The sequence below is a fragment of the Palaemon carinicauda genome, chromosome 26 (genome assembly GCF_036898095.1).
Source record: "Palaemon carinicauda isolate YSFRI2023 chromosome 26, ASM3689809v2, whole genome shotgun sequence".
Lineage (NCBI taxonomy): Eukaryota > Metazoa > Arthropoda > Malacostraca > Decapoda > Palaemonidae > Palaemon > Palaemon carinicauda.
The window spans coordinates 98,899,226-98,926,725 of NC_090750.1; positions in this window are offsets into that span (position 1 = coordinate 98,899,226).

A 27,500-nucleotide genomic window follows, 5' to 3' on the forward strand; every position below is an offset into this window, starting at 1 on the left:
CCACCTATCTCTTGTGCTGATTCCAAAGCAAATTTTTTTTAAATTACCGTTCATTTTGTATTGCCAAACTAAACTCATCAGGTTTTTCATTCATTACCCAAGTGTTTATTTTCTTTCCTACAATAAATCTTTCTCTCTCTCTTTTTCCTTACGTCTAAACAAATTTTGAATCTCACCATTCTATGATCGCTTGAGTTTAACTTGTTTAACAATTTTACATCTTTAACTAAATTTACCTTTTCACTGAGAGTAAAATCTATTTCATTTTTAGTTTCTCCATTTGGAATTCCCCATGTCGATTGTCTATTTAAAAAAAAAAAAAAAAACGCGTTCATAAATTCAAGATTATTTTTTTCCGCAAATTCTACAAGCATGACTCCTCCTTCATTCCTTTTGCCTACGCAAAATTTACATATGGTTGATTCTCCTTTCTTCTTTTGACCTACTTTAGCATTGAAATCACCCAAAACGAATGTAAATTGATTCTTATATTTGTTTCATAAAAATTTTCTATTTCTTCTTCTGTGTGGGATGTTGTTGGTGCATAAGTTTGAATGGCCTTCTAATTATACTTCTTATTTAGTTTGATAGGTAATCCTGCAATTCTATCACCAGTTTTATGAAATTCTTTTATGTTACTTGCAATATTTTTATTATTAAGAAAACCCGCTTCATTTTCTTTGTTTCTTTCATGTCCTATGAATCAAAATATATAGCCCTCTTCTACTCTTATATAGGATTCCCCAGTTTCTATAATTTATTCAGGAGGGTTATGGGTAAAAAATGACCATACGCTTCTTTAATGGAAGAAAATTAAGAAATACCACCCTTAGATATGGATTGGCTAGAAACTTATATGATTTCTGAAGATTAATATTTCTGATAATCATCTCAAGAATCGAAGCGAACATGAACAATTTTCAATCAAGAGGTATAGCTATTATTATTATTATTACTATCCAAGCTACAACCCTAGTTGGGAAAGCAAGATGCTATAAGCCCAGGGGCTCCAACAGGGAAAAATAACTATCTAACTATCTAATCATCCAAAATATAATGAAATAATTCTGGGTACCAGTCCATCTTTCAATCCAATAAAAGCTCCTCAAACCTTGTCTTGGGTAATACACATTTATCTAACTTTGCGAAAGAGGAGAATTCCTAAATCCAAAGGTTTATATATTTGTATTGAATTGATTTATGGCGATGTTCATAGTATGAATATTGTCATTGTATTGAAAATGGGATTACATCCTTTTTTTATTCCAGATAAATAGCAATGAATGAGTTTCTAGCTGTTACATATGTCACATGTCATTAAAAGAGAATGAGAAGCTAAAAGATTCAACAGGACATAAGTAACATTAATCAAATTTTCTAGCTCTATGTTGAAATCTGATCTCTAATAAGTATGTATTTTATTCAGTAGTGTTTATTAATCTTCTCTATAATGTCACCAATCATGCATCTCAAAAAACCCAGACATGCAGAAGTGCCCTATCAAAATTTGACAAAGAAAGTCTGTGGAAAGAGTCGCGTATTTTTTGGAAGACCTGTAAGGTCTTATAGACTGAAAGTAGTGACAGACTTGAGAGTCATTTTTTTAAAATCATCGTATCAATTAATATGTAGTGATGTGGGCAGGATTGCAAAGCGAGAATAATATAAAATATCCTTCTGTATCCAGTTTCTGAGGGAGACTGAAGATAAACCTACTAATTAAATTTCATCTAAGTTATACCACAAGAGGACATTTTCTTCTTTGCTTTAATATATCCAGAATGGGTTGGCTGAGAAGAAGCAGTTTATATTAGTTTGTGATTTAGTTAATATTTAGAACCATTAGTACACAAGTGTTAGAGGAGATAGGGCAGATATCCCACACTTCACTGCTCAAATTCTTATCAGCAAGTTAAAAGACATATGGGCGATGAAATCAAGACACACATCGTAGACAACCGAAAAGGTACTTCATCCATGGCTCTGCTCTTCCAGAAAACTATGCCAAGGCTCACATGCCTAAGGATACTACTCAATATGGGGAAGATAATAAGCCAAGAAAGGTGGCTCTTCATCCTAGGTCACAGATAATGAAGATCTTAAAGATTAAGACCACAAATCCTTCAGCAGTTTAAAATATGAAGATAAGTGACCAGATATGCCAATATAGATGGAGCTGCTCTTTATAAACGTACTTAGTGGCATAACAACATTCTTGTGAATGTTTTAATGTTGAACAGACTGATTGATATGTCTTTCTTCATAAGTAATATACGGCAGATCTATTTAAACGTTGATACTGATCTTAAGATATTTTTTATTAGTTATTCATTACTTCTCCTGTATTTTATTTATTTCTTAATTTTCTTTCTTCATTGGGTCTTTTTCCGTTTATTATTATTATTATTATTATTATTATTAATATTATTATTATTATTATTATTATTATTATTATTATTAATATTATTGTTATTATTATTATTATTATTTGCTAAGCTGCAACCCTAGTTAGAGAAGCACAATGCTATAAGCCCGAGGGCTCCAACAGGGAAAATAGCCCAGTTAGGAAACAAAACAAGGAAAAATAAAATATTTCAAGAACAGTAACATTAAAATGAATATCTCCTATATAAACTTTAAAAACTTTAACAAAACAAGAGAAAGAGAAATAAGATTGATTAGTGTGCCCGAGTGTACCCTCAAGCAAGAGAACTCTAACCCAAGACATTGGAAGACCATGGTACAGTGGCTACGGCACTACTGAAGACTAGAGAACAATGGCTAGATTTTGGAGTGTTCTTCTCCTAGAAGAGGAGCTGCTTGCCATAGCTAAGGAGTCCTCTCTACCCTTACCAAGAGGATAGTGGCCACTGAACAATTACAGTGCAGTAGTTAACCCCTTGGGTGAAGAAGAATTGTTTGGTAATCTGTGTCGGCAGATTTATAAGGACAGAGGAGAATATGTAAAGAATAGGCCAGACTATTCGGTGTGTGTATGTGTGTATAGGCAAAGGGAAAATGAACCGTAATTAGAGAGAAGGATCCAATGTAGTACTGTCTGGCCAGTCAAAGGAACCTATGAGTCACTAGCGTCCTGATTTTCTAACGGGTTGTAGCTGAGCTAATAATAATAATGATAATGATAATAATGATAATACAATTTACCAAAGAGTAATATAGATGGTATCAGATGTCGTACATAACATCATGCACAATAAAGTCTAGTTATGGAAGCACTCTACAATGAGTAATGGGTTACTACAGTAGTTTATCTAGCTCAATTTGGGAGTGGGTAAGTAGTGTTGGGAGGGCATAACCCACCACGAAAACTGATAGGTTAAACTCTGTTGAATATTTTCCAGTTATTTTCAGTTTGTTACTTCAATTATTGATCTACGTTAATTTGTGGCCCTTTCTCGTGACAGACATCTATTTCCTTGGAACACCATGTTTGTAGATTTTTGCTGTGTTCAGAAAAAATCAAGTACTTCTCCACCTTGTTTGACCCGCTTGGAATTCCAAATGCCCCAAATTATAACTTAAGAAATAGATATCTGTTTGAGGCACGGGGTGGGGATGGCAGGTTCATCCTTGCGAAGATTCTTGGACATGATGTGTCCTACCATGCGAGCGGAATTTTTAGATTTATTTCAGAAGCAGGTCTTCTGAAAACTATTTAACTATTATAATGACTTCTTAACTTTTATGGTTTCAATTGAATTCTCTTTTATTTTTTATATAAAATAAGTCATCGGCGTCAAAGACCTTAGATGTCAGGATGCCTGAAAACTTTAAATCAATCAGTCAATCATTCCAAATCAATCAATCAATGACCTGTTTGGGCTTCTGTTCCATTATATATATAATTTTAAGAAAAAGATTGTATTTGCTATACACTCATATAACGAATTTCGGGTGACGTGTATTTATAATTATTAATCTTATATGTGTGTGAATAGAAAATTAATGAAGTTTCCGTTAAAAAAAAAAAAAAAAAAAAAAAAAAACTTTTTATACGTATAAATTTAATGTATATGATAATGTATATTATTTTTTCTGTAGAAGTTTCCAGAAAATTCCATTTATCTTTGAATATTTTCTCGTTCTAAATTAGTTGTGATCATAATAGTTTTGCATCTCTTTCACCACATTTGCTGCGATACGACGTTTATGGTAGTTTCATGCAAGTGAAGCGGATACTGGTTTATTTATTTGCATTAAACTACAGGAATTTCGCCCTAAATTACAGTATACGTAAGGCACAATATTGTTCACAGGGCAGAGAGACTCCAGTGGTTTTTCCACTTGAATGTTGATTTCCCAACAGGCACAGAGGCATTAAAATTCATCCTTTGGAGTTCTCCCCCTCCCCCTTTCTTTTCCCGCAATGGTCGTCCTCTCTCACTTATTAGTCTTCGATTATCTTTGTATTTGGCGAAGGCATCAAGAGTTTCCTTTTCATAGTTTCCTCTAACTGAGGCTCACTTTTGTATGCGTATCATTGATTTTTATCTTTCTTCGTGGCTGAATGGAATCCTCACTGTCATACCGACCTCGGAATCAGAGTCTCGAGGCGAAATCACTCAAAGACAATAACTTCTGACCGGCCGCGAATCGAACCCTGGTCCAGGATGCTTGTATGACAGTGACGATACCATTGAGCCACGAAGAAAGATAAAAGTCAATGGTATAGAAAGGGAGCGTATGTAATATGAGGCAGGTTTGATGATGAGATATTGGGGATAATTTTTCAACAAATAAAGGCCTTTAGATGAATGAATATCATGGTGGCATCCTTGATTCCGTTGCATATAATTTTGATGACGTCATCAAAAGGGCCGTTTACTTTGAATATTACAATTAACGGAAATTCCTAATTTTTTTATCCAATTTCAATTATGTGTAGCTCCTTATAAAGGGAATGTTATATACGACGAAGAAGATATAAACACATATTTTTGTACTATGAAGGATTTTTTTTTTTTACTAAAAAGCTTTCAATATAATTCCACATGATTGTTAATTCTGTTTAGTATAAATCACGATATCACTTTTATACAGCAAACAAAATAATTTTTCCTCTTCTTGTAAAGATTATTTTTTGGTTTTATGTCAGATGTGAAATAATTTTTCCTCTTCCTATAAAGATTATTTTTTGGTTTGATGTCAGATGTGAAATATGAAATAAATCGCGATATCTCTTTATAGCGCAAACACTAATTTTCTCTCTTATAAAGATTATTTTTTGGTTTTATGTCAATTGTGAAATATGAATGAAGGAAATAGTGATATTGTAAAATAAAAATGGAATATATGGATGATGCAAGTGTACCCTCATCAGAAAAGAGAGAGAGACGTAAGCCTGCAATCAGTATAATTGCGAAATTATGTTTACGATGTCAGTCTCTAAACAAAAGAAACTTTAGTTGAAAATTCAAAATGTGCTGAAAAACTGGTTGGCAGTACAAATATTCGAAGTGACTGTAATAATGAAAATTAAAGGCATGTATCTCAATATCTCAAGGACAAATCTGTTAGAATTAATGAAGAGCAATGTGAAATGGCATCTTTCTTGCTATAAAAGATGTACCCACAAAGGAAGGCTAGAAAAACTCCAAAAGAAATACAGAAAAAAGTCGCAAATAAAGTAAAGTAAGATGATGGTAGCAGTATTACCTCAGAACTAAAGAGTGCGACTCGTTTCTTATGTAACAACCAAACCTAAAACTAGAAAAAGTTGTATGATTCTGTGAAGCAGGGTACTAATGCAGAATGGAAACTTGAATTAAGTGGATGTATTGACCCAAGAGAATATTATTCCTATCATATCACACGCCACAGGGAGTGCTTCAGCAGAAATTTGGGCAATGCAATGATAAAACCTGGGTATTTGCCAATTATTCCAGAATCATGGTAATCAGGTAGAATTTATTGATTCATTGGTGTAAGTCTTATTATAGTTTATATATGACATATCTGTTTTGACGTTGTTACTGTTTGTAGAATGATTTATTGTTAATATGTTCTCATCATTTATTTATTTCCTTTCTTCACTAGGCTATTTTTCCATGTTGTAGCCCTTGGGGTTATAGCATCTTGCTTTTCCAACTAGGGTTGTACCTTGGCTAATAATAATAATAATAATAATAATAATAATAATAATAATGTAAGCTTTACTGTCAGGGAAAGGTGTCACAATGAAAGACGCAGATACCCGTTACCGTGGAATGCCACTCCAAATGTGTCAAAGAGACCGATATTCCTTGAATTGAAAATGAACTTTTTATCTGGACTTACTTGAGTGTTTACGGCTCCTGAGTCGCTACCTCCGCCACCACCGCCCGCCACCTAGAATAAATCATGCTGAAGTCAGTCTGTGATGTTTTGATTTTGCATTCAGAGGAAGCCTTCAACCTCAATAATATTATTTGTTAAGTTCTCAAAAGTTTGCGGAAAATGATCATGAAAAAAGGAGAATTGGATGTTCTTGGGTTCAGTTACTAAAAATGGCGGTTGATAACTGGGAAAATTTTTTTACAGACCGGGTGTAAAATACGATAATTTACAACAAAAATAGACTCTATTCCACGAACTTTAATATATGGATGTCAATGAGAAAGGCAAACTGCATTGCTGTGAAAAAAAAAAATAGACAAACTCGTCAATTTCACCTTCAACAAAAAAAGACTGAAACATTGCTACAAATTGGGTTTTGACAAAGAAAATTAATGTTGGCACTTATAATTTGATCTAAAAGAGTTATTCGGGAAACAGGAGTTATCTAATGTTCCACGATCATTCTTTCATGATGATACAACCATGAATCTGTCAACAAAAACAAGTAAGTACATGGAGCTAATGATGCTACAAGTAGTTAACCCTTTACAACACACAAGTGGAAATAAAGAGAAAATTCATCAAACAGAAGTACCAAGAAACATTTCATCAAATTTTTCTGTTGCAATGGTTGATGAGATGGCAGAACTTAAATCTCTACAAAAGTCAAAAGGCATAATAACTCGCAAAACTCAGACAGGAGCATTTACAAGGAAAGTATTAGGTAAATACCGGAAATATAATTAATTACATATAATTTTCTGTGGTTGTGTGAAAATTCGATAAAGAGCAATACAGGAGAAAAGAGACATCATGGTATTACACCAGTGAAACCCAGAATTATAGACAGCATCGTCATCACAAATGTGAATATGAAATAAAGTTGCTAACTCACTCTCATGGCAAAGATGAATTATCAGCTTATATTTATCAAAACATCGTCCATTACGCAGAAGAGAAAAGTATAAACCTTGCGGTAGCAGCGCGTACAGAAGTAGCTTCTTCCAATTGTAACCTAGACTTTTTTAAGAGTACACAAGAAGCCGATAGAAAAAAGATTTCTCATGCAGTAGAGGCTACAGAAAGAGGTGCTAACAGACTATTTATCTTCACTCCAGGTACTGATGTTCCGGTACTTGCTGTAAGACAATGGTCAAACCTACATGACAGTCCTTCATCATGGCAAATTTTAAAACGAAAATTTCAATTTCTGAGATATTGTCATCATTGGGCACTCTGAAAGTATCTGCATTTCTAAGTCTTTCAGACTGTGACACAACTGGTGCCTTGGACGGTGAGGGCAAACTATCTTACAGGAAGGCATTTAATATAGCATCTAAGGAAGCCTTGGAAGCATTGGCGACACCTGGAACAATTGAAAAAATCCTTCTGACGTAGTTCTATAGGAACTTGAAAACTTTATTTGTCAATATTAACAAACTATGGCCAAGTATAGACAAACTATAAGAACTTCGATGGTATATGTTTTCAAAGAAACAGATACCCTTGGAAAGTGAACCGCCCACTAAAAGTGCAGTAGTACCTGCACTTAAGAGAGTAAATTATCTGGTCATGATATGGAATAAGATATTGAGGCAAAACCAACGCTTGCATCCCCCATTGGTCTTGGATGGGACATAATTAATGGACAAATATTGCCAAGTGTCTGTGATTTCCCTTGTCCTCCTAATAACATCCTTCATCTAATCAGGTGTAACTGTATGAATAGTCTATGTAATCCCTCATGTAAATACTTAGCAGATAACTTAACATTTTCAGAAATGTGCTTAGATGAAGTGAATTATGAGCTTTATAACAATGATCCTAAATTTACACCAGAGATGATTGAGTGACAGTGAAGATGACTTTACAGATACTGCTTAACAAATATTGTTATATCTTTTCATTTACTTGATTACTTAGCAACAGATTGGTGAATTATTTTTCAACATATTAATTTGCATAAAAATGTTTGATTTCCCACTGATATCATTCTAGCTATAAATTGGCTTTGTTAATTTTCCAATATACTTTATAATATTTACAAAGAATCATAAGAACTAGCATTTATACATTATTTAGTGATGTTGAAAGAAGTGTTTTTTCGTGTTAAACATCTATCACTGACTTCATCATGGTCATATTGATATTAAAAATTACTAGTATTTTCATTCTTTCCTTTCAATATGATCACGAACTATTAATTGGTAGAATCTTCCATTCTTCACTCATCTATAATGAGATGAAAATTTTCGTTTTCTAATTATATTTGTAGGACTAAAATAGTATTGATTGTGCTCTTTGTTGAACTGTCTGCGCGTATAGGGGTCAGCTTCTTCATCCCTTTCCACCTCCCTCATTATTGATTTTTATCTAGTACTCACATTAACGTAAATTTAAGTTAAATTTTATTTTTCTGAAAAATCTCGGATAAATAGTATTAGCTAATTTTTGCAAAATATTTTAGCATACAACAAATCTAAATGAACTATTAGTTATTGTCAAGTAATGAGGTACATTGAATGAGTTTTTGGCTATAATTTAATACCTTTTTGTATCACATTTGACAAATTATTTCGGGTTACTATTGTATGAAACTAGGCACTGCGAGCTTTTCTTCTGAATTATTCAAGGGTTTCATCTCTAATAGGTTACAATAATAGTTTGCTCGAAAATGTAAAATTTTGTCGTTATTTTGGGATTTTTTTTTTTTTTTTTTTTTTTTTTTTTTTTTTTTTTTATAATTTGTACCGATTCGTAATCCTCGTAATCTAGTATTTTCGTTCTTATTTGGATGTTTATTTTCAAAATAGGTTCCAATTCACACATCTATTATAAAACATGCATCTCATATTTCTAGCTCTCAAGTTCCATTTATACACCTCCACCCTGTCGCAGGCTACATCTGCCGGCCCTTCATATAATACACATAACCTAATATGAGCATTTGGTTATTATTCTGGCAAAGGTAATAAAACGCGACACTTGCTGGCGTAGAAAAAAACTCAGTAAATGAATGCAGTTCCATTGTTCTCCGACAGATTTTCATTTCAGTGCAAAAGTGACTAAATGGAAGAGTTCGTTGCTCGCCAGAGAGATTGTAGGCTATATATTTAGAGCGCTTTTTGTCAATATATTTTTTTATTAATTTTTCTGTATCATGATTTATTATCGGTGGTAATAATAGGTTTCCACAGGTTCCCTCTCAATTTAATTGATAATATTTATAATTTACGTCATATTTCATTTAGACTTCAATTTAGCTTGCATTTTCTCGATATACTTTTTTTTATTTCTATTTCTTGATGATTATAATTGCAACATTTAGATTAGTGTGTGGTCTTATTATCTCCTCCGCTTAACTATTTCAATTTATAATGATTTTGTTTTCAGTTCGTCTCCTTTCACAAATGGTATTTCTTTTCCGACATTACAACAATCATAATATTTCTTTGGATCGGATTTGAGAAAGTTTCTTCTCTTGAACGAGGATTTATTCCGTAATAAGATTAGTGACCTATGCAAATTTTGATCTTATGCTGAGAGGAACAATTGAAATCAGCGATTTTAAGGATATTTTCAGCATACATGCTTAATCGACACCGTTAAAAATTTGCCGTAGAAACGGTGAAAATCCTGGAATAAATGTTGCCAGGGATTTACAGATTTAAAAACGGATATATTGACGTAAAGGTGTGCTATAACGGTCACCATCCCCTAAAAGATAATAACAAAATAGTGTAAAAATTACGGTCGCCTGTATTTTACTGAAATACAGCTGAAAATAGTATATTTTACTGAGTATATCCGATTAAAATTGCAATTTTTTCAACAGTGAGGTTATTATGATTATTATTAAAAAACAGAAACATTCTCACTGAAAAAAAAAAAAAACTCATTAAATTGTAAAGTAGGCTCCAACAGCGTGGAATGTTCAATATGAAAAAATTATACCATACCTACATACATACATCAATGTTATTAATGTAAATGGTAGTTTATAATATTCTTGACGCTTAAATGTAATTGAACCACAATTCTTTTTTTTTTTTTTTAATTTCAAGAAAGTATTCGTGATGTTTAAATTCGAGTGTAAATCAATTCCATTCCGTGTAGGCTAGTAAAAGAATATTTGAATATTTGTTGGACTAGTCTATACAAAGCTGTACAACTGTTAGACTTTAATCGGAATATTTTTGCTAAAGTGAATCTATTTCATGCTTAAGGAGGAAGTACGTTCTGGATGATAGGAGGATAGATGTGAGAGAAGCAGGAGAGCGTGCTAGAAATAGGAATGAATGGCGAGCGATTGTGACGCAGTTCCGGTAGGCACTGCTGCTTCTTCCGGTCGCCTTAGATGACCGCGGAGGTAGCAGCAGTAGGGGATTCAGCGTTATGAAGCTTCATCTGTGGTGGATAACGGGCGAGGGTGGGCTGTGGCATCCTAGCAGTACCAGCCGAACTCGGTGAGTCTCTGTCAGGCTGGGAGGAACGTAGAGAGGAAAGGTCACTTTTTTTCTGTTATTTGTTTGATGTCGGCTACCCCCCAAAATTAGGGGAAGTGCTTCGGTATATGTAAGTATGTACGTCACTTTCATGAAAAGGTAGATGTAAGCATGATATGGAATTGTATGGGTGGAAAGGGAAGCTGGTAAAATCTTGATTTGGGTCGACCATTGTGTTTCGTTTTAAAACTAAACATGCAGAACATGGGCCGTCTCCAACAAAATACCTCACAGAATTGAAGATAATGACTTCATGCTTAGTGAAATTTTTTAATATTAAGCGCTTTGGACTGCTGGTAGATTGTAATATAAGTTTTTTTCCAGAATATCTGAGTCAACTTAAAAGGGCCTCAAAAATATTTACTACCTTATATAACCATTTATTAACAACAAAACAAAGACCTGAAAATGCTGCAGGAATATTATAAATTACTAAAAGATAAATGTAGATTGAACAGTTTTCAACATCCTCATAAAATTTGGTCAATTTCTGTTTTCGGGTCAAGTTCTAAGAGGTGAAGAAAGAGAGAGGCCGAAAATGTCGTCTCTATTAGATTTGGTTGTTTTAAACTTCAGAGAGTCAATTAGAATAATCAGTTTTCTAAAATGCCCTAACTTAGAGTTCTCCAGGTATACGGCTTAAGTAGTTTCAAGAATAATAACAACCAGACTCGAGGTGGCAATAGAGTCATCCATCCATATACCAAGGCTCTTCCCCCAATTTTGGGGGGTAGCCGATATCAACAAATGAAACAAAAACAAAAAGGGGACCTCTACTCTCTACGTTCCTCCCAGCCTGACAAGGGACTCAACGTAGTTCAGCTGGTACGCCTGCATGTACAATCCTGTGAGACATCGGCAAGAGTCATACCCACAAAAAAAAAAAAAAAAAAAAAAAGAAGCCAAAGGATTGAATTGGGATCATTCACAAAGGTATAAGTTTATTACATATTTAAAGAGGATATACACCTTTTACAATGATTTCACTTAGAGCAACAAAGTGGCATGAAGCAGGTTGCACTTGACATATTTTACATAATCCCAATTTTACATCTCAATTGAAACTCGCCTCTGCTGAATCGTGAGAAATCTCAAAATGATCGTATTCAGGCAGAGCATGGTTCCAAATTATGCAATTGCTTTCTATCAACAGATTAAGGCACAACTTAATGACATTAACAGGAGGTTACGTATATGTTAGGATTAGTATTTAAACCGAGTAACAAAGAACCGATTATACAGAGTTCTTAACGCTTCTTATCTTCTAAGCAATTCAAACAATAAATTGTATTAGATTACGCAATTATATCAACAATTGAGTGCCATAAGCAATCCAAACTCAAAAAAATGGTAGTAGGCTTTGAGAGTTACTGTAATGCTTGAGCAATTTAAATACAGTTAAGTTATATATCAAGTTCGGAGACGTATGCGGTATTAGTAGCCAAAGGTTAAATATAACTTTGGATGTGTTTTGTGAAGGACATCGCAGCTGTACCTCTGCGATACAAAACTCACCTTATATTTAATCCACCCACCCCTTTTGGGTTTCTGGTACGTGTTATACGGCTGTGTCACGGGATACATCACAAAACGTTGTTCCCAAAATGTCCTCGTAAGTTTTATTCCAGCTGTGAACAAGTTGTGGAATGATCTTCCTAATCGGGTAGTTGAATCAGTAGAACTTCAAAAGTTAAAAGCTGCAGCAAATGTTTTTATGTTGGACAGGCTGACATAAGTCTTTTTATAGTTTATATATGACATATTTGTTTTGACGTTGTTACTGTTTGTAGAACGATTTTTTGTTAATTTGTTCTCATCATTTATTTATTTCCTTTCCTCTGTGGACTATTTTTCCTTGTTGGAGCCCTTGGGCTTATAGCATCTTGCTTTTCCAGTTGGGGTTGTGGCTTGGTTGGTAATAATAATAATAATAATAATAATAATAATAATAAAAGAACTTTACATTTAAATAATCGCATAAGATGTAACTAAATCAATTATTTTCCACCTGACTAAACCACTTCCGCAAAGAACCCCCCTAAGAAATAGTATCATTTCAGAATCGAATTAATCTAAAATGACTTCACTTTCTTTCTTACTGTGGCCTGATCGGTAACGTCTCTGCCTGGTGTTTCCCAGTCGGGGGTTCGAGTCCCGCTCAGACTCGTTAGTGCCATTAGGGTCTGCAACCTTACCATACTTGTGAGGTAAGGTTGGGGGTTTTGGGGGAGCCTATAGATCTATCTGCTGAGTCATCAGCAGCCACTGCCTGGCCCTCCCTGGTCCTAGATTGGGCACTGATCATATAATATATGGTCAGTCTCTAGGGCATTGTCCTGCTTGCTAGGGCAATGTCACTGTCCCTTGCCTCTGCCATTCATGAGCGACCTTTAAACCTTTAAACCAGGAAGTCGTGACTTTTCCTTCTAGAACCTTCTAAAGCATTCTAGTGTTCTTTCATCACATTAGATTTATCCCGCGCCATATACCGCATTGCATCTGTATTCGTCGTGGTATATTCAATATAAAACACAATTCATTTATGTTATGGATAAAGATATCATTGAACAATTACATAACAATAACTTAATGACAATGATAATAAATATAAATACCACTATTACTACTTATATCACCGTATGGATTTTAAATTAAGACACTTAAAAATCCTCATCACGAGAGATTATTTCTAACACACTCTAAATCAAATAACAGAAGTCGCTTAATATCATTAATATCATTCAGTATATTGAAAAAAAGAAAGTACATTGAAAATAACAGTAAACTGAAAATTTACATGTTTGTGAACTATTCTTTTCATTTAATTTAGTTCAGTATTTAGTTATAAATGACACTTCAATGATGAAGTGTTAAGAAAACGTTTCATATATAGGTTTACAGTAGTGTAGGTTCAGTTTCAAGCTTTGGCCTAAGGGATTTGCGTTTGCATCGCCACCAGCTTACTTTTCTTCTTCCTTCTATTTCTTTGTTTTATCTTTTCCTTATTTTCCCTTTTGGTATATTTTTTGCCATTTCTTCCTATTTAAATAAAACCTTTCCAATTATTTTCTTATTATCATCTTCATAAGGCTGATGTGATTTCTTAATTTTCTTCACTCTTTGAAGAGCTGTTAAAGAAAAATAGTAAGAAATGGTTAAGGTCTTCTGTCTGTACTCCGCACAGCATACACCAAACACTTTCTCCTTGATGTCTTATTCCATCATTGACTCGTAAACAGTTTGCTTTGGCTCTGTACATTATAAATGAAACTTGCCTGTTATCATAAAACAACTCTTCTCCTACACAATCTTTCTTCTTCGGATTCTTTGAATAGGATTCAAAATAATCATAAGTATTTTAGTAGGTTATGCTGGGCTAGCCTTGGCTTGAATGGTTGGAATATCGTTCCTTTCAGTATTGCAGAGTATGTGAAAGATTTTTCAAAATGTACATCAAGGGATAACCTGCAATCTGAGGCAGTTCAGGTGTGTACCAACACTCCTCAAAGCCTGGCCTAATCAAAGGATCCCATGTTCAACGCTTTCCCAACATAGCTGACTCATGTCGTTAGAAATTCCAGTACACCTGATCTCCAGCCGAACCGACAACAGGGAATTACAGAACCTTCCAGAAGTGTATAATTGCGCACCCTTTTTGATAACCCACATTTTTATTCACATCTTGACCTAAACCTAATCCCATCAGCCTCTTCAGCATTGACCCAAATATCAGTAGAATTAATTTTTTTTTTTATCTTATTTTTGGAATTTCGCAATTTTATGAAGTATGAGCTGTGGCTCCTTCAACTCCCTGGTATTTACTGGTTTCTTCTCCAAGAAAATACCATCCATACAATGATGTATACCTCAAAATCGATATCTGGCATCCCACACCTCCTGCATTAACATGAAATCACCACAAATGTCGTGGTAGTCAATCTTCATAGAAATAACGTTTCTTAAGTGTCTATATGGGAGATTTCCCTGATAAGTCTTCTCTTCCCATATATAGTCATGATTTTTCGGTTTAATGTTTTTTTTTTCTTTTTTTTTTTTGGATTCGTTCCGAACGTTAATGTAGTATAAGGATTTAGTTGTTTCTCCTTCTCTATTAAATCTGTAAATATATACCATCAGTTTGTTAATTGAACTAATAAACTACTTTAAATTTCTTTCACCTAAATATTTTCTATATATTGCGAGTTAATTGATAAATCTTACGTATAACTTTCATGACAAGTAGTTATTTTCGAGAAGCTGAAAAATTATATTTTCAATAACTTAGAATGAAAAATAAAATTTTATAATAGTCATGCCTAACCTACATGATTTTGAACCGGTTAAATTTTCTGTGAAGTAAGAGCCTGATAGAGGTAAAAAAATAAAAGTTCATGCTGAATTTCTAAAAGGAGATATTTTCCAAAGTGGGTCTCTGATCCCAAGATAGAAAGAATCCAGATATTAGGTGTATAATATATGGCTTATATGAATATGTATGAAAACACGTCTAAATGTGCAAAATTATCATTAATTATAGCCAAGTACAAACTTGACAACAAGCTACAATGAATTCGACAGGTATAAGAATGGGAGAGTTGTCATTAACTTTTATCTCTCTTTGTGGCTGAGTTGCTAAGTCAAAAGAACCTCAGTTTCTTCGGCCTGCGTTCGATTCCCGGGTCAACAAGAAAATATCTTTGAGTTGATTCCCCCTATATGTGTGTGATCCAGACGTAAAGAGAATCGAGATATTAGGTGGTGTATAATATAGGGCTTATATGAATATATATATATATATATATATATATATATATATATATATATATATATATATATATATATATATATATGTATATATATATATATATATATATATATATATATATATATATATATATATATGAAAAACACGTCTAACTGTGCAAAATAATCATTATTCATAGCCAAGTACGGACTTAACAACAAGCTACAATGGTGGGGTGGGGTTGATTCAGATTCTGAGTAAAAAGAAAAAAAAAGATAAAAGAAAAAAAAGATAAAAGAAAAAAAAAAGAAAACTGCATTCATCAGGTATAACTATGGGATAATCGTCATCAACGTTTATCTTTCTTTCTGTGGCTGAGTTGTTAAGTCAGTGGAACATCAGTTTCTTGGGCCCGGGTTCGATTTCCTTGCCGATCAGATCCTATTATCTTTAAGTTTATTCCCCCTTGGTTTTCTATGCCGAGATAGAGAGCATCCAGATATTTGGGGGTGTATAATATATGGCTTATATGAATATACTGTATATGAAAAACATGTATAGATTTGCAAATTTATATACATACATATATATATATATTTATATATACATATATATATATTTATATATACACACACGCACATATATATATATATATATATATATATATATATATATATATATATATTTATTTATTTATTTATATATACATATATATATATATATATATATATATATATATATTTATATATACATATATATATATATATATATATATATATATATATATATACAGTATATATATATATATATATATATATATACAGTATATATATATATATATATATATATATTTAAAATGTGTTTTCGGCTTTTACTCCTCATGCCTGGCGCATGATCTTACTGGAATTATTATGGACCGCCAGGGGTCACTTGCCTTAGTTAGATAGGCACTAGGCATCACAAGCAACTGGCTATCCTTTGAAGTATGTAGTCAATGAATCTTCTATGGATTTAGTCAGTCTAGGGAGAGCGAAAATGACAAAATGGCCCCCAGTGTAGCGGAGTGCAAAGAATCTCCCGTTTTATAAATACTAAAGAAAAATTAAGAATTGGTAATTGGATATTAGAACCATGAATCATATTGGAAGTCACAGCATATAGAGCATTATTTATGAAATATAGTTTGGATAGCTTGTCCCTGAGTGAAGCATATATATCAACCCAATAAGAACTGATGGAGCTGGAAGAGAAGGGGTAGGAATGATGATGACATCAAGAGCAGAAAAGGCATTACCGGAATGGAGAGCTGTAATTAGTAGATTGTTAATTGTAGAGTTTAAATCAAAGCAGTGCAATATGAATATTATAGTTTGCTATGAACCAACAAAGGATGCCCCTGAAGAAAGGAAAGATGAATGGTATGAAGAACTGCAGAGTGTAATACATGGTATCCCAGAGAGAGATATGAAAATTATAATTGGTGACTTCAACGCTAAATTTGGAAGGAATAATTAAGCTATAGACAATGTGATGGATGTTGATGGTCTTGGCGAAGTGGCAAATGAAAATGGGACACATTTTATAAGTGTTTTTCAACAAACAATCTTTTTGTTGGAGACACACTTTTCCAGCACAAGGACATCCACAAGTATACATGGACTTCACCATGTGCAAATACAAAAATCTACTAGATCACATGGCCGTTAATAAAGTCGGAAAGAGGAATCTCAGAAATGTAAAAATCTATAGAGTTGCAGATATTGGTAGTGATCACCAGATCATCATTACCACACTGAAATTAAAACTGAAAGCACCCAACAGAAATGTCGATAGAATACCTAGGTTTGATACAACAAAAAATCTAGAAGATGAACACTGAAAAATCTTTGCGATTGAATGTAGGAATCGATTTGCAGTCTTAGAGTCTTTTAAGAGACGAAGAGCAGACAATTAATGAAGAATGGTTTGATAATAAGAACATATATCACTCAGTTGGGAGGGAAGGTTTGGGACATGAAGTTACAAGGAGAAACCCATCGCTATCAAATGATACTTGGTATACTATAAAAAGAAGACAATTGATTGTTGAACGTTTTCATGGAAGTAATGAAAATTACAAGGTAGAGCATACTAAGTATTCTAGTATTGATAATGAGATCAAAAGAAAAGCCAGGAATGACTTGAGAAAATATTCAGACAGGAAAGCAGATGATGCTGACAAAGCTATGGATACAGGGAGTGGCTATGGTGTAAAAATTGCTCATATAATTATTAATAAAATTTTTACGGGAGCAAAGATTAGGAAACATATACCCATCAAAAAGAGAGATAGATTTATAATAACAACAGAAGATGAAGAAATGCAACGTTGGATGGAACACTTTAGTGAGGTCATGAATAGGAGATATGAAGGGAATAATTTGATTGATATGTCTGAAGCTGAGAAAGACCTTGATGTGGCCAGGAATGAATTCAGTGTGTTTAAAGTCGAAGCTATCATTAAAAAACTCAAGAGATGGAAAGCCTGTGGATATGGTGGAATAACTTCTGAGATGATATTGGCCGAAAATGAAGTTACTCCCAGATTACCTACAAGATTATTTTGTAGAATGTGACTTGAAGAGGTAAATCCTGGTGAATGGGAACTAGGAGTGTTGCTGATACTTACAAAAAGAAAAAGGAGATCTGACTGATTACAATAATTACAGAGGCATCGCACTTACGTCAGTTATCATAAAAATATATAGTAGGTCATACTCATTCTAAAGGGACTAGAGAGAAAGATTGATGAAAAGCAGAGAGATGAACAAGCAGGATTTAGAAAAGGTAGAAGTTTTACTGACCAAATTTTCATTTTAAGACCTGTGGTACAGCAATATGTACGATATAGAAATTCACGTTTGATGGCATTTGTGGACTATGAAAAAGCATTTGATAGTGTGCACTGGCCAATTTTTGGGAGAGTCTTGAGTCATTATGGAGATTCGCTCAAATATGTAAATTTGATTAGGTCTTTATGAAAATTGCAAATGCAAAGTTAATGTCCGTAGAGTCCTATCAAAGGAATTTCCAGTTAACACTGGAGTACTTCAAGGGAATATATTGTCACCTGGAGTACTTCAAGGGAATATATTGTTACCTATGTTGTTTATCCTCTTCATGGATTCTGTAATGAATAGAACAGTTTGGGATGGTGGAGAAGGATTGGACTGGATTGGTAATTGAAAGTTACCTAACCTAGAGTATGCTGATGACGCTGTCCTAGCTAGCAAAACACCACAGGATTTACAAAGCTTGCTTACCAGAATGCATGAAATATCACAGGAGATTAGGCTCAAGATAATAAGATTCGGAATATGCTATGGAAAATGAAATATCATTGGTAGGAGAAAGAATTAATGGGGTGGAATCATTTGAATAATTAGGAACTATGATCTCTAATACAGGATGTTCAGAATTTGAGTTTAATGAAAGATGTTGTTAGAATATTCTCTACTTTAGTTTGGTCTCGTATCCATATTCCTCTTTTACTGTCTCTTAGTGTTATTCCCAGAATTATTCATTCTATATCTCTTTGCGTTATAACTAGATTATTTTCTAAGGCTTTAGTAAGGCACCAAGTTTCTGATGCATAAGTTAATGCTGGTAGGACCATCATTAAATACATTTTCTTTTTAGAGAAAATGAGATTATATATATATATATATATATATATATATATATATATATATATATATATATATATATATACACACATATAATAAATATGGCAGGTGACATGAAAACGAAATATGTAGTACTAGTGTTAGAATCGTAGGAATAATGATAAAACTAAAGAAACTAAATATGAAGTATAGACTGAAAATCATTCGAAGGTATGCACCAATAATATCCTATACAGAGGAAGAAATAAACACTTTTTTTTATGAAGATCTGGTGATACATATGAAAAAACATAAGACTCGATTTACATTGGGGGTGGGGGGAGGGAGATTTCAATGCTAAAGTAGATCAAAGGAAGAGAGGACAATCTGGTAATTTTGAAGTAGGCCCAAGGAATAACATAGGAGACATGAGGAGACATGGCTTTTGATTTTCTGAAATAAACTCTCTTAAAATCATGAACACCTTCTATGAAAATTAACATAGTTAATGGACATGGAGAAACACAAATGGATAAATGAAAAATTAAATAGGTTTTATTCTTAGTAATAAAGATAATTTAGTTTAAGATGATACAGTTTTGAACAGGTTAAAGTCCAGTGTTCATAGAATATTGAGAAGCAAAATTTATTTAAAGCTAAGGAAAGGAAGTGAAAACTAAATTTCAAAAAATAAAATAAACTCTCCTGTAATAGGAGAAAAACCTGATGAATTTAGTTTAGCAATTCAAAATAGGTACTCCCAGCTACACGATGAAAATGAAGCATGTAAAGATGAAATCAGCAATAATTTAACTAGATAAGTATTGGATTCAGTACAAGGGAGTGGTGGAAAGTTCCTAAACAAGATCAAGGAAAACTATCTGAAAAGCCCAAGTATCTAATAAAGAAAAGATTGTAAATAAGAATAAAATCCAGAATTAGCAGAACTATCTAAAACAACATAGAAAGATCTCACCAAATTTGAGGAAACACTAAGGAAGGAGCAGCAAACTGATAAAAAGAAAAAAAAATGTCTACTTTAAAGGATGAAAATGGAAATATTATCAGTAAATGAGATGGAATGATATCAATTGCAGAAGATTCTTATATAATTCTATTGCCAATAGAAATAATGAAACACCCGAGGTGATACCAAATTAACAGTAGCAGGAGTAAACAAAAATTTAAAAGAGGCAAAGCATTAGGGGAAGATGGCCTAACAATTCATTTTATAATAGATGGAGGAAATTTCATAGAAGTTAAATCCTCTGAATTTTGCACAAAATCTTTGCAAAAATGCACTATACCTATACCGTGGAAAAACCTATATTATACTAATCCACTAAAAAGGGAGACACAAAAAGACGTGAAAAATTACCACCGAATAAGTTTATTCGCCATAATATATAAAATATTTACAAAGATCACATTGGGCCGAATGCAAAGAAAGCTAGACCTCAAACAAGAGGGCAGGTGTGCTTTAAAAATGGATATTCAGCTACTGACCATATCCATGTAATTAACCAGCTAATGGAAAAATAAATTAATTATGACAAACCACTATGGATGGCATTTATAGAGTATGAGAAAGCTTTTGATTCCAAGGAATAGATGAATCTTATGTCAGAACGCTTGAATATATCTATACAATAAGTACAGCAATTCTAAAAGTACATAAAGATAGTGATAGAATTCCGATTGAGGAAGGAGTTAGACAGGGAGACCTATCTCTCCTAAATTATTCACAGCATGCATAGGAGATTTTAATAATTTAGATTGGGAATTAAGATTATGAATTAATATTAATATGGAATACCTCAACAACTTAAGATTTTCAGATGGCATAGTTGTGTTTAGTGAATTATGGGAGGATTTACAAAAGATGATAAAATATTTGAATAGAGAAAGCAGAAATGTAGGACTGAAAATGAATATGAGTAAAACTAAGATAATGTTCAATCAAAATGCAGAGACAATAAATAAGTTATGGACGAACCTCTAGATATTATTAATGAAAATATGTAATGCCAACAGACATTAAGTGTTTCCCCAGGGCACTAGACCAATATTAAAAGAAACATAAGCATGGGATGGAGAACTTTTTTGTAAACAGAATGTATTCAATCATATGGTCCATCAGTAATAACTCATTCATCAGAAACTTGGAGCCTTATGAACATAAAATAGTTACAACTCAACTAGCTATAGAAAGAATAGTGAAGGGAATAATACTAAGAGGCAAAAAAAGAGTGACGTGAATAAGAGAGCAAACAAAAGTAGAGGATATTGTGAAAAACATGTAAGAAAAAAAAAAATGAACGTGGTCAGGACATATTATGAAACTGACAGATAATAGAGGGATATGAAGAATAACAGTATGGATTCATGGAGATTGCAAAGGAAGCAGGGAAGAAAGATAATACAACGGATTGACGAACTAAGAAAGTATATCGATGTGGACTGGCATAAAAAAAAAAAAAACAAACACGTAATTGTAAGGACATGTCTGAGGTATTTGTTCTGCAGTGGAAAAGTAATTGATGATAATGATGCTGATGATATATATATGAATATATATATATATATATATATATATATATATATATATATATATATATATATACATACATACATACATATATATATATATATATATATATATATATATATATATATATATATATATCTTGAAAAGGTTCCACAATGATGTAAGACGTGTTTGAAAACTTGGTGTATATTTGTAGATATTACAAAAAACGTTTTTTGCAATATCTACAAATATACACTTAGTTTTCATACACGTCTTACATCATTGTGGAACCTTTTCAAGATAACAAGGAAGTACGACATTGTACTTGTTTGCATACATACAAACATACATACATATATATGTATATATACAGATATATATATATATATATATATATATATATATATGCATACAGATATATATATATACATATATACACACACATATATATGTATAAATATATATATATATATATATATATATATATATATATATATATATATATATATATATATATATATGTGTGTGTGTGTGTGTGTGTGTGTGATGAAAATTTCCAAACCCAAGATATGACTAAGGCATTTATTCTGCAGTGAACTAGAAATGGATTCATGGGTTGTTAGTTTATATATATATATATATATATATATATATATATATATATAGGATATTTTTCCATGATTGACCTGAAATGCTGTTGTATGGTCAAATGACCATGCTTCGTAAGAGATACAAATTAGATAAAGTAGATATGAGCACTTCAGATATAATCCCTATGAATATTTCCCTGGTAAAGGGAAAGTAAAACTTTTTAGTGCTATCCATACGCTACACGTTACTAAAGGGTATTTGCAGTGTTTCTTTAGGCTCCATTTGCACCCACGTCCAACTCTGTTTACATGTCAGCACATCTTGCTCCCCAACCTCTTTTAACTCTTCCTTCAATGTTCCACTGAGTGGCCACTCCAGCCCCATTTCATCGCCATATGGCTCAAATTCCATTCATCAATCAATCTTAAAAGTACTCTCAGTATCAGGAGAACTCTTGACATAGTTGATCCATTATCTGACTCATTCATTCTAATGAGTTTTGGGTTTCATTTTGACTATCATCCGCTTACATGAGAACTGTAAAATCTTTTGAAAGTTTAATTCTTGTAAGACTGAGGTGTTAACACAAACCGTATAACCCTTTTGTCCTTATTAGATCCTTGTATGTCATTCAATTCTGTTTCGTCACAATGGAAGACTATGAATTAATTGTTTACTTTAAATTTTAGCATATAGTTAGTAGGTTGGGCAGGGCACCATCCACCTGTTGAGGTACTACCGCTAGAGAGCTATGGTTCCTTTAACTGGACAGACAATACTACATATCATTCTTTCTGGTTATGGTTTATTTTCCCTTTGCTTACACACACACTGAATAGTCTGGCCCATCCTTTACATATTCTCCTGTGTCCTCATACACTTGACAACACTAAAATTACTAAATGATTTCACTCCAGACATGCACAATGGTAAGTTGTAATGCACTGGCCTTGCATTAGCATGGACTGTAGATCGAATCCAGCCATATCACAGCAGTTCATATTGAGGTAACCTCTGTGGTTAGGCATCACAGTGTGTTGGGTTTGCTTGACTAACGTTTTATATGTTCAAATGAAATTGAAATGGAAACTTACCAACTTTTTTTTTTATTTCAAGAAAGATACGTCTGTGTCATCTGAAAAAAGTATGGCCTCTTGATATCATCCTCGTGCTACATGTATTGCATAAATTAGGAAGCACCCATAGACTCTTCCTTTGCAATGTAGTTGAATACATCTTGCCACTACATTATCTCTGGTTATCTGGCTATCTCCATGTGCTGACAAGGAACTTGAAAATATATGTTTTCCTAGCCCTGGCTAATGAAGTACCTCCACTGTTGAACAAGATGTGGTGATGTAATCTTTTTATAACCTTTACCCAATATGCACTCTCCTCAGTCTTCTCTTAGAGTCTTTGATGTAGGTATCATAATATTTGTCATAGGCATTATTGATTCCCTGTTGCCGTACCATTATTAAAATGGTGTGAGCAACGTCTTTGAATGCTATCGTGTTTTCACTTACTTTATGAAATAGACTCATAACACAGACTCATAACATAAATAGTATTTACTGAAATTTTGGGTATATCCTCAACTGGGGAAACATTCTTTCGACATGTACTAACACGGGTTTGTTTTCCTGATGAACCCATCGGGTGGAACCAGTGGCCGGGGTAATAGACCGCGAGCATATGAATGTATTTCTGCTATGAGAAGATTCTGAGTCTGAATAATCACACTAATTCTTTTGAATAATATATGGTACACTTTTAAAATAACAACCCTTCCAATCTGCATCTTCGTATGATTTTATCTGATACAATTGTGTGAATGGTTCGAGGCTTTTCAAACGAATGCTTTCATTGGAGTTGGTCATAAACGACGCAGTATTCAGCAACTCTTTCTTGAATTTTCTGAAGCAGTTTTCACCAGTAAGAGCTTTGAGTAAACCTAAAGAAACCTCTCCTCTAGCAGTTCTTGCAGTTGTAATGTTAAGTAGGTCCTGAGAATATTTGAGAATGGATTAACCCATCTGTATACTAGGTTTATTAATGCATGGATAGCTTTCTTAAATTTTACAATGTGGAAGTGTATGAGGTCAGCAAGGCATGTGCATTCCTTGGTCTTTCGAAAAAGAATTACTAAAGAGCATTGAGGATGTTTAGGTATTATGTAGTAACATTCAACTTCTCCACATCAGAACCTCCCTTGTTGTATAAAATGGACTTTGGATGTCTCTGCATAATGTAGTGGAGTGCATTTAAATAAGACTTTTTTTCAAACGTATCATACACGGTATAGGGTATTTTTGTATAATAAAAAGCTAAGTACCTGGCATAATTTGCCCTGCTATATGCAGATAACTATGGGATCAAAGCTCTGATGGCATGCAGATCCAAATGTCCTTTACGGAATGCAGAAAGGAGTTCCATTTGAATAGTCGCTGATGAAGGAAGACAAAAATACCGAACTTGGAACTTGAAGAAACGACAGATTTCATATGATCGGGAATTTTAGAGTAACCAGCATAACGTCACTACTAGTCTGGTCTTCATGGAGAAAAGGGAATTAATTCCATTGATCCCATGTAAGTTAAGGGTTCCCTTGAGAGAGAGAGAGAGAGAGAGAGAGAGAGAGAGAGAGAGAGAGAGAGAGAGAGAGAGAGAGAGAGGTCAATATTGGAGGGACGGTGAGTATTGTAAAGAATAACTACTGCAAGAATTCTTTCATTATGTTTATAAAGAAAAACGTACTTCTGTATCTGATGAGGAATACAAGCCTCATATACTACCGTTTCACAGTTTCCTCGAAAGTAAATTCTCTTTCTCCTCCTCCTCTTCCTTCTAGTTAGTTAAAACTTCATAAAAAAAACGATAAAGATAACTTGTATTGCAACATATTATGATCAACAGGAAAGTTATAATTTTCAACAGAGATCTTTAGCTAAACGAATGTTACAGCGATAAGACTTCAAAACTTATATATATGTTGTACAGAGAGAGAGAGAGAGAGAGATACTCTCTTAGCTTGATTGAAAGCTGCCCTGGAGGAATATTGTGGGTGGGGAAGTAGTCGTCCCTTAAGTGGGTAGAAATGTGAATATGTAGACTTAATGAAATAATCCTTTTTTTTTTTTTTTCTTTTGGAGTAGCTTTAGTGATATGCTAGTGACTCTTCAGTTATCATCCTATCATCCTAAAGTGGTTGCCTGAGATAACAAGGAGGTGGACGAGACCCATCCGTCAGACATGAATCCCATTACTTTGCTTCCCCTTGTGGAAGAATATAAAAAGGACGAAGAGGGGAAGACTGTGGTTTTATGGGTAGGGGTAACAAAGAGAAAGGAAAGGAAGAGCGGTAGAGATGAGGGAACAGAAAAACAGGAAAATAACCAGAAGAAGCGGAAGGAGTGAGCGAAGGAGAAAGGGAATGAGGTAGGCAGGAAATATACCTGCGGAGTTGAAGACCACGCAAAAACTTTGGTTATCGTCGATGACCTACTTTAATTTCCTGATATTATCTTTTATGGCTTGATGGGGATTAGGGTGGGGGGGGGGGATGGTCCTTGTGCTGGTTCGGGTGGATGGTCGCAGAGTTAAAACCTTATTTGTGGAACAGATTCCAGAGAGGATAATTTAAGTGAAATTCCAGAACAACAAACAACTGCCAGTCTTTTCACAATTTTTCTTTTATTTTCTGGTGATATTGATATATATTTTAACGGAAGAAAGTTGGTTCAATTTCTTGCATTTCGTTCTTTTAAGAATACTTGTTCCGCATTAATGGTTTTTTGTTTCACATTCAATAAGATACATATATGTTTGTTCTGAGTGACCGAGTATGTCTATCTCCCTTTTTTTTCTCTGCGCACACACACACAAACATATATATATGTATATATATATATATATATATATATATATATATATATAAATATATATATATATGTATATTGTATATATATACTATATATATATATATATATATATATATATATATATATATACAGTATATATATATATATATATATATATATATATATATATATATATATATATGTATATTGTATATATATACTATATATATATATATATATATATATATATATATATATATATATATATATATATATGAAATTCCTCCTTTGGTTTAAACTTCCCCCGGGGTATACATTTTCAGAACTGAAGTAATTCAATATCAAAATCTTTTTTATGGCCCAGTAGTTTTACGTATTTCAGACACAAAGCTATGCAATATATATATATATATATATATATATATATATATATATATATATATATATATATATGCCTCAAACTAACGTAAGTTAGTAACGTAAATATATAGTATGCTCATTCTAAAGAGACAATAGAGAAAGATTGATGATGAAACTTAGAAATGAACAAGCAGGATTTATAAAAGGTAGAAGGTTTACTGACCAAGTTTTCATTTTAAGACATGTTGTACAGCAATGGGTAGAATATAGAAATCACGTTTTTTAATGACATTTGTGGACTATGAAAAAACCTTTGATAGTGTGCACCGGCCAATTTTGTGGAGGGTCCAGCATTATTATGGAGTTCCTCTTAAATATGTAAATTTGATTAAATCTGTTCACGAGCATAGCAAGTGAAAAGTTCATGTTAATGGAGTCATATCAAATGAATTTCCAGTGAACAGGGAACTCCAGTTGGGGATGGTGGAGAAGGATTGGACTGGATTGGTAACATGAAATTAGCCGACCTATAATATGCTTATGGCGCTGTCCTTATTAGCAGATCATTAAAGGACGTGCAAATCTTGCTTATCAGAATGCATGAAATATCACATGCGGTTGTGCTCAAGATAAATAGAAGAAAGACGGAGATGATGAGAACGGAACATGCAATGGAAGATGAAATACCACTGGAAGTGGAAAGGAGTTTAATTAAACATTGAAAAAAGTAAATAAGACAATGCCTAGGTTAAGTAAAATTTGGAAAGCAAATCGTCTGAAATTACATATAAAAATCATGCTATATATCAGTTTAGTGAGATCGGTGTTACTGTATGGACTTAGAGTTGTGCTATGACAATGAAAAAATATCCAACAGATTTTGTAGATTCAAGAACAAAATCCTCAGCAGAATATTGGGAGTTAAATGGC